This window comes from Phaenicophaeus curvirostris, chromosome 1 (assembly GCF_032191515.1).
Source record: "Phaenicophaeus curvirostris isolate KB17595 chromosome 1, BPBGC_Pcur_1.0, whole genome shotgun sequence".
NCBI classification, from domain to species: domain Eukaryota; kingdom Metazoa; phylum Chordata; class Aves; order Cuculiformes; family Cuculidae; genus Phaenicophaeus; species Phaenicophaeus curvirostris.
Genome location: NC_091392.1, coordinates 73662305 through 73670148, shown reverse-complemented (window position 1 = coordinate 73670148; position 7844 = coordinate 73662305). Strand labels below are relative to the sequence as shown.

At 41.8% G+C, this 7844-nt stretch overlaps 1 long non-coding RNA gene across 3 annotated transcripts; it reads right to left on the bottom strand.

Moving 5' to 3' along the window:
• Positions 1 to 452: 452 nt before the first annotated feature.
• Positions 453 to 6555, bottom strand: LOC138724945 (uncharacterized). Of its 3 annotated transcripts, none has more exons than XR_011338139.1 (3): positions 6488 to 6555; positions 5372 to 5483; positions 453 to 746 (listed from the first exon to the last, which is right to left on the bottom strand). It is a non-coding gene; the product is annotated as an uncharacterized lncRNA (long non-coding RNA). The 3 variants fall into 3 exon arrangements; XR_011338141.1 differs by having other exon boundaries at positions 453 to 743; XR_011338142.1 differs by lacking the exon at positions 6488 to 6555 and adding an exon at positions 6146 to 6362.
• Positions 6556 to 7844: the final 1289 nt, after the last annotated feature.

Below are 7844 nucleotides of genomic sequence, written 5' to 3'. Positions count from 1 at the left end.
TGGGGATGTTCAAGGCCAGGTTGGATGGGGCCTTGAGCAACCTGATCTAGTGGGAGGTGTCCCTGCCCATGGCAGTGGGGTTGGAACTAGATGATCTTTAAGGTCCCTTTCAACCCAAACTATTCTATGATTCTATGATTCTGATACAAGGGTTTAGGAAACTCTGTGGACACGTGCTCTGTGTTTTTATATAAAAAGCAATGTTCCTCTTTTGTAGCTGTCAGCATAACTTTGATTTCCAAGGGGGTTCTGGAACAAGCTGTTAAAAACCTACTTTGTAAGTACCTAAATGATTATAAACTTATAAAAGAAATAGCCAGCAAAGATTGTTGAGAATAGGTTTATGTTCTGCCTTTGGCAGACTAAGGGGCCTGGTTGGGGAAAAAAAAAAGGATACAACCATATCATGATATGATGTAATGATATCATCTCAGTCCCAGTTACATTCCTGTCCCTTCTCCATGGCATTCCCATATGGAAACTAATGAAACGCGATGTTGATGTGATCATGAGAAGTAAGGTGTGCAATGATTGGAAACTTGCTCTGAAAGAATGCTTGTTACCTTTTTGCTGTCAAATTTCAGTTGAAGTTTGGTGGTTCTTGGTTCTGGACCTGGCCCTGTTCAGCAATTCTCTTGAGAGTTTGGAGGACCAATGAAGGACTATTGCCATAATGTTCGTGAATGGGAGTGTCATGGGTCAAGGTTGAAAGTACCATGGACATGAGCATCAAAATTCAACACCTGCTTAAAAAATAAGAGAGAACCAGATATCAAAGCAGCTGAAATTCAGCAAAGACAAATAGAAGAGTCTTCCTCCTTAGGAAGGAGAAATTGAACAGGCAAACACAAAACCGGAAGTTATTGGCTAGGCAGCATCACAGCAGAAGGGGGAGATTTTTCTGACTGGCCCCTACAGTATGATTTAGTTATAGTGTTTTTGTCTTCTAAATGTGAAGACAGTGAAGCACTGGAACAGATTGTCTACGATGATTGTGAAATTTTCCCTGCTGGGCATTTTTTAAAGAAGCAGTGAGACAAGTAGCTTTTGAAGGTTTCTAGATATCCTTCACTAGATAGTCTCTCTTGGTCCCCTTGCAATTATGGTATTCTATGATCCACACTTCACAGCTCAAGCTAGGTATATATTAATAAACATATACTGCTGAGGAAGAGGTGAGCTTCGTTCTGACAGTGAAACAGCATTTACGTAGGTAGCAGTAACAATTGTTCGACTTTCTGAAGTAGCGGTGAAGTCCCAGCTCGAGTCCTTTGTGTCTGCTACAAACAGCAAGTAGACACAGTCGAGGAAAATGCAGAGAAAAGCAACAAGCATAATAACAGATGTAGAAAATGTGACTCAAAAAGGAAGGCGAAGGCGCTGGATTGAAAAGAGAAGACTGAGAAATGGTACAGGAGCTTGAAAGGGATTGACACAAATTGGACAACAACTATAAATTACTTTGCTTGTCCATTCAGGGAGGGGCAAGAAAGAATCAGTTTCACCTTCACCTAAAAGATTTAAGCAGGATATTACGTATGTCTTTCTGTCTGCAAATACGGCAAAGTGTTAAGACATACCACCAAGGGATATCAATTTCTTAATGTGAAGATGATAAAAGTGTCAGGGATGGTGTCCAGATACTTTTAGCCTGCTTCAGTGCAGAATTTTGGACAAGATGAACTCCTGATACTCCTCCTAGCCTGCCAGATCTGTGAATTTATCTTTGGCAAGCATTTATTTTGGCACATAGGTAAAATATGGGGAAATGGAGACAAATGAAAATATCTGGAAAAATCACTGACTTTGATAAGGAGTGTGAGTGAGCCCTTTCTGAAGAAAAGAAAACAACTATATTGCAACATGTCACTGTCAGGATGATTTATATACATCATTACTTTTCTGTTGATTTTGCAACTAATACCCTTCCAGATTCCTATTAAGGCCTAGCTTTTCTTCCAAGGGCCAGGCCACCATCTAACTTGTAATGTTTATGTCCTGCTCCTGTTTATTCTTTGATAAGCCTCTTGAATTTCGGAGGACATCTTTTGTGAGGCTCTGCATGGGTCAAAATATGCTGTGTTTATAGAAACAAATGTGAATCACACAAGAGTTGCTTTTGGTCTGCTTGTACAGTAAAGTCTATTGGAAACTCATTTCACTGACATAGTTAAATACATCTCTGGAAATTCTTATCCTGTAGATTTATTTCCAATTTGCTAAAACCAACTGGTAAGGACTAGGACTGCTGCCAGAACATGCCTTAACATCAAAAGTCTTCTCATCAGCATCCGCTTAATTGAGGCTGTGGAAAAGGCATCTGCTGCTTTCTCTCTGTTCCGTGGTGAAAAGAAACTGCTTTTGCATTTGATAAGCTGAGAAAAGTTAAGATATTTGATTGTTATGTGGAAGATCATCCAGTGAATGTGAACCCAATAATGACACCGTTTCGTGTGTTTCTACATAGAAATCCAAGTGCAGTATATAGATGCTGTGCTCTTTCAAAAGCCAACGAAATTGGCTCCTTTTCCATTTAGCTGAATTACTGATAAGCTTCTGACAGGCAAACCTGTTTGTTTGTGACTTTTCATTTTACCGTAATGCCTGAAAAGATCATTTTTCTGCAAGAAAACTGTTTTCAAGCTGTAGTGCCGGACCTTTTGGCAGGAAAAAACATAGTGAGCCTCACTTTCCCTTTCCTTAGCAGAGAATTTGTTGAGAGAACAGCTTTAACTGCTATGCAGTTGCACTGATGTTTAAAGAGACATAATGACTCTGGGATACGTATCACGGGTGCTTTTAACTTCGGAGATAGATGACAAAAATATGAAAAATGTATTAAATACTGCTGTAGCCAGAATATCCACCTTTTCTAAGATAAAGAAGGGATCTTATTCTACCATGAATTTGGCTTCCATCTACACATTTTGAAGTAGGCATCCAGCAGCTGCTCTTTCTCTGCATGTACTAGATTAGTTTTTCACCTCTGAAGACACTGAAATGGTATATCGTGCCTGCATGGATCCAAGAGCAACCCTCTGAGAGAGGGAAAATGTTTTTGCTTCCAGTCCTGCCAGGTTATTTTCTGTGCCTTGTGCTTTCTACCTTCAACATGAGGACTGCTGACCTAGCCAAGTCCTGCCAAACAGAGCTGGATGGAGCAGAGATTGGATGTGGCAGAAGAGTTGCTAGGACAGGGTGAAAGCATCAGCAGTGGTGGGACACCCAGGGAAGTCATGCGGTGTGGAGGCATAGGTATAAACACATTTACCCTTGTCATACTCCCCTCTCACTACAGCGTCACTGGGGAAGGCTGTCCTGACCCAGAAAGGGGAAATAGCTTCCTCAGCTGCCTAAACAGCTCCAGACCAGCAAGCCCTGAGCTGTGTCCTGCTGACTCCTGCTCACTCTGGGCACACCATGGATTTCCCACCCCAGTGGAAGAGCTGAAGCTGATGCAGAGCAATGCAGTTGCTCTGGTTAGGTTATATCCCTTAGCAGGAAGTTTTTGTTGTAGTGCAACCCCTTATCAGAGCAGTCAAGTTTATTAGACCAGGTGGTGTAATGGGGGTGGGACATTTTCAGGAATGAGACTGGCTTATCAAAAAGGGGGAGAATTTCTTTACCGAATAAAAGTTTCATTGCGCAAAGCAGTTGTAGATCTGTTTGGACGTGACATGAGTTTGAGATGGGAAGTCCCTGAACTTTGCCTCTTACCCAAAGCACCTTTGCAGGTAACTCCTCTGACACCCTGGCCCTCAGCTGCTCCTGCAGGGACTCAGACAGGCTGTCAGCTCTTGGTGTATTAAAAAAAACCCAACAAATTATTGTTAATTTGGATAATTTTTGTGATCTGTTCTTCCAAGTCCTTCTTTTTGGGTACTCTTACCACATTTTTACATTTAGTCTGGCAGTTCATGATCCTTTCTGTTTTCTCCCTTTGGACATGCCTTAAGAGTTTTGAGCTTGTTTCTAATGTCTTTCCTTGTTCTGCTGCCTAACAAATCTGGCTACCTTTTGCCCTTTCTTCAAGGCTTTCTGCAAAGGCAGCATGTGTCTTGGCTCTGTGCTACTAGTATGCCATCCCTTGGAAACCTCCATCCAGCTTGTTGGAATTTAATTCTCATAGTTGCCCCTTTAAATTCCTCTTAAAAGACTTCTTCATTTTTATAGTTCCTCTTTCTGAAGCGGAGCAGACATAAAACAGATATTTGGTCTCTATAAATACTGTGCACTTCTCAGGTCCAAGTTAAAGGCTGTATCTTGTCTTAGGAGCTCCACCATGAGACGGCAGTATCTAAAAATCTGGCCCCGGTACTGCATCCCACTGTGCTCTTAACCCAAGTTACATGGGGATAGCTGAAGGCTCTACCAAATGTCTACGCCTCACAGCCTCTGTGATCTCAGAGAATCGTAGAATCATAGAATAGTTTGGGTTGGAAGGACCTTAAAGATCATCTAGTTCCACCCCCTCTGCCATGGGCAGGGACACCTCCCACTAGATCAGGCTGCCCAAGGCCCATCCAACCTGGCCATGTGGGAGCAGAGGTAATCAACGTGTTTTCATTACTGATGAGCACATGGCACCCAGGGAACATGAGAATTAGAGTGGTCCTCCACCGTAAGCTGTACACATCTATGTTCCCTGTCAAAAAAGGGAACTCAGGTTAAAGAGCGGAGCTGGGTCTTTTATTCTGGTGAAGGGATCTGGCCAGCCTACATTTAGTAAATGGTATTGAGCCAATGCCTCAGAAATTGTAGGCAAGATGACTAAGAAGTCTGTTTGTCCTGGCACATGCGAGGTCACAGTTTGTGCACTGCAAACAAGGAAATGAGAGAGAAATAGGATCTTGTCTCGTAATCACGCTGAAACCTTTTGGACTGGAAAAGCTTGTGAGGACAAATTGCTTAAGTGGCTGATATTTTCTGGAAAATCAGGCACAAAACCTTCTTAGAGGTACAATCACAATTCAGAGGGCAGTAGCAATAAAGCAGATGTAGGAAAGTCAGTCCAGCCTGTTATGATCCAGTGAAGGCAGAACAAAATAAATGACCTCTTTTTACAGTTTTCCTGAAGAATAGGAGCAGATTATGGAGTGATGGGAAGGGTGCAAGTCCTGTGAGAGAGAGCGACTGTACATTTATTTGTTTTACTAATAGGTGGCCAACAAATACCACATCTGAACCCACTTCTGCCTCTTTTACCTAGTGAAAGAAGGAATTCTTAAGATGCAGCTTTATCAGCTTACACAAAAATGTAAACTGAAAGTACAGGCACAACTTGCTTAAGTATCTGCTTCAGCGGAAAAATAGTCACATTTTCTAGTGTTTTCAAATCTGTATGAGGAAATGTCAGCATCAGTATTCTTACCTTGTTCCTGTGGAGCTGATGCTGCAGGAGGAGCTGTCAGGCGCTCTCTCTGATGGGGTGGATGCACAGGGATTCTTTTGCTCGGTAAAGCTGAAATCTGAATCTCAATTTCCTAGTTGCAAAGGGAAAGAAAAAAAACATTCAAGTCAAGCTGAATACCTCCTTTGACCCTGGAGGAATTGTGTCACTTCTAAGCATTCCATAAAGCTTCACGAGTTTCCACGTGAAACTAGGAAGAATCTCCTGTGGCACTTCTGAGATGTGAAGAGAAAGCCAGGGTTTCTTGGCTCCAACTTTGGATAAACAAATTTAGCAAACAAAGAGTGAGTTAAAAGAGCAACAACCTGAACTGCAAGGCAGCATGTGTTGTGTCAACATCTGGCAGAGGTAATTTCTGCCATTTAACTGACTCTTCTGTACTATTTTCATTGTCGCTTGAAGATATAAGCTGTGTAGATCATAGATTCATAGAATCATAGAATAGTTTGGGTTGAAAGGGACCTTAAGGACCACCTAGTTCCAACTCCACTGCCATGGGCAGGGACACCTCCCACTAGATCAGGTTGCCCAAGGCCCCATCCAACCTGGCCTTGAACATCCCCAGGGATGGGGCAGCCACAGCTTCCCTGGGCAACCTGTACCAGTGCTCCACCACTCTCATTGTGAAGAAATTAAATTCCTCCTTATGCCTAGTCTAAATCTGGCCCCTCTCCAGTTTACACTCATTACCCCTAGTCCTGTCACTGCAAGCCTCTGTAAACAGTCCCTCCTCACCTCTCTTGTAGCCCCTTCAGGTACTGGAAGGTTGCTATAAGGTCTCCTCTGAGCCTTCTCTTCTCTAGGCTGAACAACCCCAACTCTCTCAGCCTGTCCTCTTATGGGAGGTGCTCCAGCTCTCTGATCATCTTTGCAGCCCTCCTCTGAACCTGTTCCAAAATTTCCACATCCTTCTTATGTTGAGGATTCCAGAACAGGACACAATACTCTGGATGACAAGATCCAGGCAGCTTCAGTGTGCAGTAACTGGTGAAGGAAGCATGAAGAGCCATGCAGGGTACTTCCTTCTTCTGAGCATTCTCCCATAGTCCTGAGAGACTAATACATAGTTTCATTTACCTTTCTGGTGATGTTCTCCTCACTTCAATGGAGTCTTTCATTGGGCAGCAGTGAATATGCTTCTTCAGTAGTAGCCGTATTGTTAACAAATTCTTTCCAAGGCTGGAATATGTAAAATACCAGCAGAATCAGCTTGGGAAGACTCAGGGCATGGGGAAGGGTTTGGTGGAAATGATTCGTTTACATATGCTTAAGCAGGAAATAGCAATAACTCCTGTGACAGCTTGATCCTGCCTTTGAAAACAAATAATAAAAATCAATTTATAACTGATAGGCAAAGAAAGTGTAAAAAACCCAGATGGAGCTTTACTGACATGGCTGGTGTTAGTCAAGGATTCCAAGAAGCAAAAGCATGAGGTCAAGTAGCAGCTCGACCCCACTTTATCTACCAGACAGTAACAAATGGCAAGCTGGAAGGAAAATAGCTTCAGGCACGTGCAGGCTTTTCCTCAGATAATCTGAAATTTTACATTGAACTGGTTTTGAAGCATGTGGAATGAAGATGCTGTAGAGAATAATAATGCATGCTTCAGTGACTTGCAGTAACACAGCAATAACAAATAGGTAATAAAAGTGTCACAGACATTGACAAAATACTGACCATCCTGTTCCTATGTTGTGTTTTTGTCCCTAAATATAGCTCAATATTGTGGCCATGATCTATGCTTAATGATGACCTTCAAGCTTAAAAACAAATTGGATTTTCAGCTATACACACACACACATGCACACATAAAGACGTTCTTCTCTCTGACAAAGAAAACGTAGCAGAGGTAAAAATCTCTTTTTCCCACTGGCTCTCTTCTTCGGAGATAATAAGAATAAAATATTTTTACTTTACTGAAACATTTCTGAGAAGGGTCAGATATACCTTTTTCCTTTACCTTTCTCCCTGGAGGAGCTAGGGAAAGACAGCTTTAGGATAGACATCTTTACTACCAAATATTTCCCCAAATATTTACATTCTGTTTGTTGTCAGATATTGGGGTTTTTTCTCAATGTAAACCATAGTATATGGTCTGAATTAAGTAGCCCTTTCTCTTCTTGTATTGCTTAGCTGTGGCAGAGACGCAATTATTAGAATTTAGGAATTTTTGAATCCTCTAAGTGCCCTGTCTGTCTCTGGTCCTTTTGATTCTCTTCCCTGCCCCTTCCTTTGTCCCTCTCAGCCTCCTTTGCTCGTATACTTTAAAACATTTCAAGATACAATTCAATGAACAGTGTTATGGAGCAAAAAAAAGTCTTTAGTGTTTTCACTATGAATAATACTAAAGAGGTTTTTATTTCAAAGATTTAGAACATAACAAAATCTAAGGCAAATTAAAAATGTTTTTGGGAGGGACAAAAAAATGAGGGT